The 10,371-nt window shown below is 44.9% G+C and overlaps 1 protein-coding gene across 1 annotated transcript in view; it reads right to left on the bottom strand.

Annotated features, from left to right (window-relative positions):
- LOC115472478 (cadherin-related family member 3-like) overlaps positions 1–10,371 on the bottom strand; it is a 116,662-nt gene that overhangs the window by 14,924 nt on the left and 91,367 nt on the right. The window lies entirely within an intron of this gene.

Raw genomic sequence — 10,371 nt, 5'->3', positions numbered from 1 at the left:
AAGGCCCATTATAAAATGGTATGTAGTGAGGTTTTTTCCTAGTGCCTGAATTTGGGTGAATGTAATGAATCTAGATATGCAGTAAAAGTCCAAAAATTCAGATGCCGGAAATCCAGACCACCCAAGAAACCTATGATAAACACAGGACTGCCCTACCCTGAGGAAGCAGCCAGAGGGCGCTGTCCTAGGAAAAGTCTGAAAATGCCCTGATCTGGTCCCTAGAGGGAGCCAAAAGGGGTAGGTCCAAGTAATGACCTAAAGGGACAGGTAGGGGGTGCTCATGGTATATGACCTGTCCTTCCCTGAAGAGGCCACCAGGGGGAGCTCTCAGAGTAGGTGAGGGAAAGTTGAAGAGAGTTCTGGGCCTGGACCTTTCTGGAACCAGGGGGAGGGGCAAAAAAGGTGGGGAGGATAATTAGCCACCCTATAAAGAGCACCCTCCAAGAGAGGAGGGGAGAGAGAGAAAGAAAGAGGAGATGGGGACCTAGAATGCCTGAGGCCTGCTGGAGGAGATCCCTTGGAAGTGGAGAGAGAAGGATCCCTCTAAAACCAAGAAGGTATTTACCTGGTATGCCTTTTGGTAGTAATGGAACTGTGAATTACTGGAAGTTGAATGATATGCTGGAAAGAAGTGGTTCTCCACAAGACTGGAGCAGGGTGCTAGTAAAGTGGATTTGCATCTGGTATAGAGTGAATTTGCATATTGATGAAAGCTGAGAAACCGGGGTTATATTCCCAAGAAGGGTGACAGGGGCCCCATCAGGGGTACTGGAAAAGTGACCTGTTACCAGAGGATACAGCAGGGTGGCATGTCCATGAACTGGTGGTAAATGAGGGAGTCACCTTGAGTTAAACGGGAAGTCCAAATATTGAGACCGAGTTTACAGACTACCACAGAGGAGCATTGTCTCTGAGCTTTTCTCAGAAGCCAAGCGCTAGTGAGCCCTGGCTGAGGGCATGTGAGGCTGGACAGGAAACACAAGAGGGCTCTTAGCACATGAGAGTACCCCATGGGGATTACAATCCAAACCTCCAAATATTGCAATTTTTAGACTGCTTGAGATTCCAGACTTCAACCCCCCCGAGTGCATCTTTAGCTGCAGGGAGCAGCGGCTGGTGCCTCAGAACAGGAAGTGACCTGTTCCAGGGCAGAGGGAGCAGGGAACTAGTGGAGCCAACAGGCGCGCGGCTGCTTTCTGCACCCCTTAGCAGCGTATACCCAGGGCGGACCACCGCCCCGCCCTTGGTTTGCCGCTGCCCAGGTACAAAGTAAGTACCTATGTATAATATGTAAACTGCTTTGATTGTAACCACAGAAAGGCAGTATATTAAGTCCCAACTCCTTTCCCTTGCATACTTGAGCTTTGAGTAGTTAACAGCAAAATTAAGATATGAGTTGATGATTTGTAGAATATATACGCTATCATGGTTATTTAAGTGCGTTCCCAATGCTTTACAATGTTCCCAATGTGTATGCTTATGCAAGCCATGGCTTTGGGTGTATTATATCTGATTAAAATAGTCATAAACATTGTGCCATCTAGATTAACGGTGATAACAAGGAGATGCTGTTACATTCCCTGTCTTTCGCAGAGCTGTGTGTTCAGTATCCATGAGAGATCTGGCAGGTGGCAGGTCATGTTGCCATGTCAGTAGGAATCCCTTTTGTTCGCGTGGGTTGATCACATTGGTTTGGAATTCAGCCTGGGTGCTCTTGCCAAGTTGTGTCATAGGAGCAGTCAACAATGTAAGTGAGAGGAGCATGCTGTAAGTTGCAAAACAAAAAAATCTTTAATTAATATTGTGGCATAGATACTGGGAAAGCAACACAATCTAATTGTGCGTGTTAAGCTATTCAGTGGGAAACACTGCAGCCAGGGCAGTATTAAACATTTTGAACTGTAGCAGACTATTCAGCTTAGCAACACTGTAATGTATTAGGGGATAGCAGAAAAGACCAAAGTTGCCCATCCAATACCCTCAGCCCTGAAGCAGAAGAAAGGCCCAGTGGGACTCAAACCTGGCCCCCCCTGGGATCCCAGGCCACACCCCAAACCACCATGCTGTGCCTTTAGTAGGCAAAAGTTAGGTGACAGCAAATGTCCGAGACAACAGTTGAACTAAGGTTGTCCACCACAGCACTTGACATAGGTGTAAGGTCTATGGAAGCTGCTACCTATTTCCTCGGGGAGGAGGGGGGGCATACAAGACTACAGTTTCCCTTTCCACTCTCTTCTCCCAGCTCTAGGGCATTTGGGAATGGGACCTTTCTCGAGATGAATCATGAGGCCAAATATTACCCTGTCAGGTCCTGGTGGCAGTCCAGCCTCTCAGTTGGCAAGGAGATGGTCAAGACAACTGTCTGAGAAACATGTGCAGGGGAATGTTACCGGTGCGTGCACATGTTTCTCAGATAGATTCCTGTGCCATCTCTTCAGCAACTGAGGGACCAGCCTGCCCCCAGGACCTGGAAGGGCAATATCTGACCTCTGACTCAGCTTAGGAAGGGCTCTACTCCCAGATGCCCTACAGCCATGAGCTAGGAGAAGGGAGTGGAAATGGAAACTGTAGTCCTGTGTGTTTCTCCCTCCCCTTGAGGAACTACAACCATGACCTCAGACAGTGTCCCTCTGGGGATTAGGGGAATGGTTTGAAGGTGAAATGATGAAAGGAGATTATCCCCTAATGTAGCTACAGCTACCTGGACATGAGAATTCAAAGCAGGTGACAGAAACAGTATTGTGGATCAGAGTATGGGGTAGACTGCCCACCTACATCACCATTGCACTCTGTAGCTATCTGTCCCCTGGGGTTCCAATCTGGCCATTATCCTATACTAATGCTGCCACTAAATATCTGGTCTGAGGGAAAGCTGGGGTTGATGGGACTGCATGGTCTGTGACATAAGCACTGGTGGAATGCTGGAATGCTAGTCTCCCAGTCCAGCTTCATGCTGAAGGCTGGAACCAAGTTCCCATCACAGGTGTCCCTTGCCAAAGATCCTACGTAGACATTTGCTCTATTGGCCCCAGTAGAGGACCACGTGTATTTATGTGGGCCACAATTTTCCTACTCTAAGCATTTCCATGTCTGTTTGTAAGACACAGAGAAACTCCCACTGTCTGCCATTGGTACAATCCTTCATTAGAGACACAAGGAACTCCAGATTGTATGGCTTGTGCATGCATAAATGGAAGAATCTGATTTATCTCTAAGAAAATGTAATATTTATCAAATTGTCTCAACCAAAAAAGCTTTATTGGGTACACTTTGAGGGACATAATTGAACGGCGGCCGGCCAAATAGATGGCCGGCCATCTTCGGGTCCGGTCCCACAAAGGGTGGAGCCAACCGTATTTTGAAATACGGTTGGGGCCGGCCTAAATCTCAACATTTAGGACAAATGTTGAGATCGCCAGATTTAGAGATGGCCGCTTCAGTTTTCAACCATAATGGAAACTGGGCCCGGCCATCTCAAAACCCGGCAAAATGCAAAGGCATTTGGTCATGGAGGAGCCCGCATTTGTAGTGCACTGGTCCCCCTGACATGCCAGACACCTAGGGGGCACTTCTAAAAATTAAAAAAAAACACAAAATAGCTGCCAAGGTGCATAGCTCCCTTACCTTGGGTGCTGAGCCCCCCAAATCCCCCCCCAAAAAACCCACTCCCCACAACTCTACAACCATTACCATAGCCCTAAGGGTGAAAGGGGCACCTACATGTGGGTACAGTGGGTTTTGGGGGGGGTTTGGAGGACTCAACATTAACCACCACAAGTGTAACAGGTAGGGGTTGGGCCTGGGTCCACCTACCTGAAGTGCACTGCAACCCACTAAATACTGCTCCAGGGACCCTGCATACTGCTGTCAGGAAGCTGGGTATGACATTTGAGGCTGGTATAGAGACTGTTTTAAATTGTTTTTTGGGTGGGAGGGGGTTGGTGACCACTGGGGGAGTGAGGGGAGATCATCCCCGATTCCCTCCAGTGGTCATCTGGTCAATTTGGGCACTTTTTTGTGACTTGGTCCTAAAAAGATATATGGACCAAGTGCAGCCGGCGAAATGCTCGTCTGGCCGGCCATCTTTTTTCCATTATGGGGTGAAGCAGGCCATCTCGTAACCATGACGCCTCCCCACCCCACCACGCCCCATCCTGCCTTCTATACCCTGCCTTGAAGGTTGGCTGGCTCCGTGACGAAAAGCAGTTGGCGCCACCAAAATTGGCTTTCGATTATACCGATGTGGCCGGGATCAGGAGATCGCCGGCCATCTCCCGATTTGTGACAGAAGATGGCCCGCGATCTCCTTCGAAAATGAGCTCATTTGCGTTGCAATACCAGCCGGAGTTTCAAGAGTGATTTGTTGAGTTCAAGTGTATCAGTTCCTAGGGAAATGAACTTCTCTTCCAGTAGCGAACAGAACTGTAATCTGCAACCTACTCCCCTTTAGAGTGAGAACATAGGTGGGTACTGGAATATAGAACACCTTTCCAAATTTCCTTTCTTCATTTTGAAGGATTAAACTATTGAAGAAGAAATGCTCCAATAATAATCTCAAAGAAGCATTACAGATGCCAACATATTTTGCAGACTGCAGCAGCTCAGTTTAAATCTAAATAAAGGCATTCAGAGCTCTGCTATGAATCAGGCCAGTTTCTACATTTCCAAACTACAAGAGAACAATACTAGACACGCATGTATAAAAATGCAAATAAAGGCAATTTTACTCATTGTGTGATTATCCTTTGGCATATTATTATGGTGGGTTTGCTTAACCTATTTAAACTGGCTATGCAAAATGTGATTTGATAATTTGTGTGTCTGCTTTCTGCTTGCAATACAAAAAAAAAGGAATTCAGGAGAATATAGAGAGGTGCTCAGCTGTCACAGGGAAATGCAATCTTTCCCCCTAAACTAACCTCTCCTCTTCCCCCGTTCTCTATCTCTGTGGATAACACACTCATCCTTCCTGTCTCATCAGCTCGTAACCTTGGGATAATCATCAACTCCTCTCTCCCATTCTCTGCTAAACCTGTCATTTCTTTCTCTTAATATGACCAAAATTCATCCTTTCCTTTCTGAGCACACTACCAAAATCCTTATCCACACTCTTATCACCTCTCTCTTAGACTATTACAACTTGCTTCTCACAGGTCTCCCACTTAGCCATCTTTCTCCTCTTCAATCTGTTCAAATTTCTGCTGCACGACTTTCACTATGCTCATATTAACCCTCTCCTCAAGTCACTTCATTGGCTCCTTATCCGTTTCTGCATACAGTTCAAACTCTTCTTATTGACTTACAAGTGCATTCACTCTTCAGCTCCTCAGTACCTCGCCACTCTTATCTCTCCCTACACTCCTCCCCCAGAACTCAGTTCATTGGGTAAATCTCTCTTATCTGCACCCTTCTCCTCCACTGCTAACTCCAGACTCTGTTCCTTTTATCTTGCAGCACCATATGCCTGGAATAGACTTCCTGAGCTGGTACATCAAGCTCCATCTCTGGCCATCTTCAAATCTAGGCTAAAAGCCCACCTTTTTGATGCTACTTTTAAGTCCTAACCCTTACTCACTTCTTCAGTACCCATGTTTTATCATTCCCATCTTAGTAATTCCCTTATCCATTATTTGTCCTGTTTGTCTGTCCTAATTAGATTGTAAGCTCTGTCGAGCAGGGGCTGTCTCTTCATGTCCAGTGTACAGCACTGCATACATGAAGCAGTAGTGCTATAGAAATGATAAGTAGTAGTAGTAGTAAAGGTTCAGCAGAGCTGAGCTGAAGGGGGCTCACTTGGAGTATGGTACAACAGCTTGCTTCTGCTCCTGCAAATTCATACCTCAAAATTGCTGCCCCGACATATTTATCAAAGATGCTCTCCATGAATGGAGCCTTGGCGATCAGAGCAAAGTGATCTGGTTAAGTGTGATATTCAGCATGGGTTACAGCAAAAGAAAGGACTGACTTTAAACGTGGTCCTATTTATGCAGTTAACCTGGACTATCAGCACTTAACCAATCAAGTGCCAACTCTGTCCCCAGAACACCCCCCAAAATAGCAGGTTTTCAGTTCAGCACTGGTTATTTTCAGAGGCACTCACCATGGATAGGCCCGAACAAGCGATTTAACCAGCCAGGAATCATTTTTGGATGGGTAAGTCACTTTGAATATCACCCCCCCCCCCCCCCCCCCCCCCCCCCCCCCGTATGCTTACCTTATTGAATAACACAGAGATTCAAGCATTAGATAAGAATATAAGAACATAAGCATTGCTGAGTTTAAAGAGGGTCTGGACAGATTCATGAAGGAAAAGTCCATTGATCATTATTAAATTTGGGGGTTTTGCCAGGTTCTTGGGGCCTGGATTGGCCGCTGTCGGAGACAGAGTGCTGGGCTTGATGGACCTTTGGTCTTTTCCCAGCGTGGCAATACTTATGTACTTATGCCATGCTGGGACAGTCTGAAAGTCCATCAAGCCCAATATCCTGTTTCCAACAGTGGCCAATCCAGGTCACAAGTACCTGGCATGATCTCCAGAACAGTAAAACAGATTTTATGCTGCTCAGGGCTTTTTTGATGGGTACTTGGGGGTACTGAGGACCGGCACCTTTTCCATAGTCTGCTAAAAATTGACCCATGGTCCCCAAGTTTTAATGAAAGAGCTCAGACTCTACACACCAATTCTGCCTTGTCATGGATTCTGTGACTAGTTGCAGGGGGCCTGGCTATTGTGGGGTGGGTCCCTCAGTGATCAGTCCACCCCTGAAGGGTGGTCTAGCATTTGAGTACGGCACCTTTTTTGCTAGAAAAAACGCACTGATGCTGTTTATCCTAGAAATAATGGAGGTAGTACATGCAAATATTTCTTATTACTATTTATTAAGGATAGCCTGAAAACCTGATTTATTTTCAGCTCTCTGGGACTACTGTTCGACACACCTGTCATAAGAGTTCTGAGCCTACTTGAAGAATGCAAGGATTTTCTGTAGAGGTCTGCACTTATTTAGTATTGAAGGGTTAACATTACAGACAAGGCTTCCCAAACCTGTCCTAGGGACCTCATAGTCTGTCACATTTTAATAATTTATAATTTTATTGTAAACAACTTTGATTATGTTAGAAAAATGGCATATCAAGATGTTTAAACTATTTGGTGGAGTTCTGATGAATGGAGTATGACCAGTGGCGTAGCAAGGGGGGCTGCCACCCGGGGTGGTTCACCATTGCACACACCCCCCCCCCCCCCCCCGGGTGCAGCACGATGACATCCCCCCCCCCCTCGGCACATCAATACCCCCCCCCCCCCCCGACCAGTGCCTACCCTCCTCAACTCCGTCCAACCAGCTCCCGCACCCTACCTTTAAAGAAATCTCGGAAGGCAAAGCACAGGGCAGCGCCTCACGCCTGCATGTAAAAGAAGTGTGGATCGTCTCATCGGGCCTTCCCTCACTCTGTCTGTCCTGCCCTTGCGGAAATAGGAAGTTGCGTGAGCGGAGGACGGGACAGACAGAGTGAGGGAAGGCCTGATGAGACGATCCACACTTCTTTTACATGCAGGCATGAGGCACTGCACCTCGCCTCGCCACGGCTTCTGAGATTTCTTTAAAGGTAGATGGGCATCCATCTTTCATTTTGATAATACGGTCGGGGATGCCCAATCTCAACATTCAGGTTGGCCTTAGAGATGGTTTTTTAAATTTTTTTTTTTTTTGTGGGAGGGGGTTAGTGACCACTGGGGGAAGTAAGGGGAGGTCATCCCAGATTCCCTCCGGTGGTCATCTGGTCAGTTCGACACCTTTTCAAGGCTTGGTCGTGGAAAAAAAGGGACCGAGTAAAGTCGGCCAAATGCTCGTCAGGGACACCCTTCTTTTTTCCATTATCAGCCGAGGACGCCCATCTCTTAAGCACGCCCCAGTCCCGCCTCCGACACGCCCCCTTTAACTTTGGTCTCCCCACAACGGACTGCATTTGAGGGCGCCCAAAATCGGCTTTCGATTATGCCGAGTTGGGTGACCCTGAGAGAAGGACGCCATCTCCCGATTTGTATCGAAAGATGGGTGCCCTTCTCTTTCTAAAATGCCCCTGATAGTCTTTATTTGTCTACATTTTTTCTCTGTTGCTATGTAAGTTCAGAGAGTACTTGCAAAATAGTGCTTCAACACTCTGGTACAATTTTACATGGATAACGTCTAGTACTCTAGACATTACACGTGCAATGGACGCATACCTGCCGGTGCTTGGATTACAGAATGGGCCCTATTTACTAATGTACAGTTTTAAATATACTACATGGTTTTTGTTTCTGTCAGCATTAGCTTCTGTCATGGTCAGTTAATTCACATTACAAATCTAGATTGTTTCATGAGACTTTCCTTAGAGCATACTTGTCCATATGCTGCAAATTTTCAGTGTTATTTTTTTATGATGGTTAATGGTTGTTGCTGATTTTATTGCTGTGCTTTACATGATTGCCATCGTGTAAGTTGCCTGTAACCATTAGCAAAAGCATCCAGCTTCTAAGTTTAAATTAGGAAACCAGGGATCTCTATTCAATGACTCAGCAATAAAGAATGTGGATTTTTCTTTCTTTGCTGGTGTTACCACAACGTCTTTGATAATGAGGGCAATGAGATGCAAAAGTATGCAAAATACAGCTCATTATCTATTTGTGCAGAACAAAAGTTGTACGCCCGCCTTGGGTGAACCTCTTCATAAAGGCAGTTAATAAAGCCAAATAAATAAATAAAAGTTCAAGCATTAACACATATAAACTGTAACACAAATATGTTATTGCAAAAACAAAAATGCACCTGAAGGAGCCACAGTTAAATTTTTGCAGTGCCATGAGTATTAGCAAGTGGATCTTTCCATGTGTTCTTTACTGTCTATGATAAAGGACGCCTCATTCTCATCTCGTTAGTACACTGTGGAGGAAATTCTATAAAGGATGCTGAAAATTCAGGGCTGAAAAAATTGAACGCTAAGTGCTATTCTATGAAGGGAGTGCACTCTTTATAGAATAGTGTCCGGCATGGATCCAGCGCCTAAATTTTTGGTGACATACTTAAGCCTGCTAAAAGCAGGTGCAAATTCCAGTGCCCAAATTAGGCCCACTTCAGGCAAATTCTGGAATGCCAATACAACTTTTTGAAATGCCCCTGACACCCCCCCCCTGGCCATGTCCCTTTTCAGATATTGCAATGAGAGTTAGGCACCAAGCCTTATACATAAGATCATAAGAATAGTCATACTGGGTCAGATCATTGGTCCATCTAGCCCCAGTATCCTGTTTCCAACAGTGGCCAATCCAAGACACAAGTACCTGGCAGAAACCCAAACAGTAGCAAGATTCCGGAATCCCAAAGAGTACCAAAATTCCATGCTATCAATCCCAAGGACAGCAGGGACTTTCCCAATTTCTATCTCAATAGTAGACTATGGACTTTTCCTCCAGGAACTTGTCCAAACCTTTTTTTTACACCCAGATATTCTAACCACTGTTACTACATCCTCCAGCAAAGAGTTCCAAAGCTTAACTATTCGTTAAGTGAAAATTATTTCCTCCTCTTTGTTTTAAAAGAGTTTCCATGAACTTCATTGAATGTCCCCTAGTCCATTGTACTTTTTGAAAGAGTAAAAAAATTGATTCACTTCTACTCAATCATATCCCCCCCTCAGCCATCTCTTTTCCAAGCTAAAGAGCACTAACCTCTTAGCCTTTCCTTATATAAGAGGAATTCCAACCCCTTTATCATTTTGGTCGCTCTCCTTTGATGCCAATTAACTGCTATAATTGGTTTTTAGTACCCAATTATTGCTGGTTAAGGGCTCATTGATCAATCAAGTTGCATGCGCAACTCCTCATGCTCCTAAAAATTTGGCGCACAACAACTTTGGACGCCATATATAGAATCCATTGGTATGTATATACATAATAACAGCCAGTGTTGGTGAGGTACAAATAAACACACATTACTGCAAGGTCTAAAGTAAGGTAACCCCAGGTTTTGATTAATAAAAAATGTATCAGTTAAGTATTACTGCTCTGCTGAATACTGCCTCTACCGATTTCATTATATAACTTTGTTTTATCTTGCACAGTATATGCGGATAATATCTTTAATTTAAAAAATGACTATTATAAGAAAAGCATGACCATGAGACAGCAACATCAGGTTCGATCAAGGTCTCAGCATAAACAAGAACAAATCAACATCAATATTTATCTGTACCAAGTCTAATATATTTCAGATACTGTTTGGAAGAATGATCCCATGAGTCAAATTTTGAACAAATGAATTTGCATGTAATATAGAATACAAAAAACATCAACCACTCAGAAAACCTTTATATATATGTTAGAGTTAATAA

This window comes from Microcaecilia unicolor, chromosome 6 (genome assembly GCF_901765095.1).
Source record: "Microcaecilia unicolor chromosome 6, aMicUni1.1, whole genome shotgun sequence".
NCBI lineage: Eukaryota > Metazoa > Chordata > Amphibia > Gymnophiona > Siphonopidae > Microcaecilia > Microcaecilia unicolor.
The sequence above is the reverse complement of the archived record's forward strand: the minus strand, read 5'-3'. Positions and strand labels throughout refer to the sequence as shown.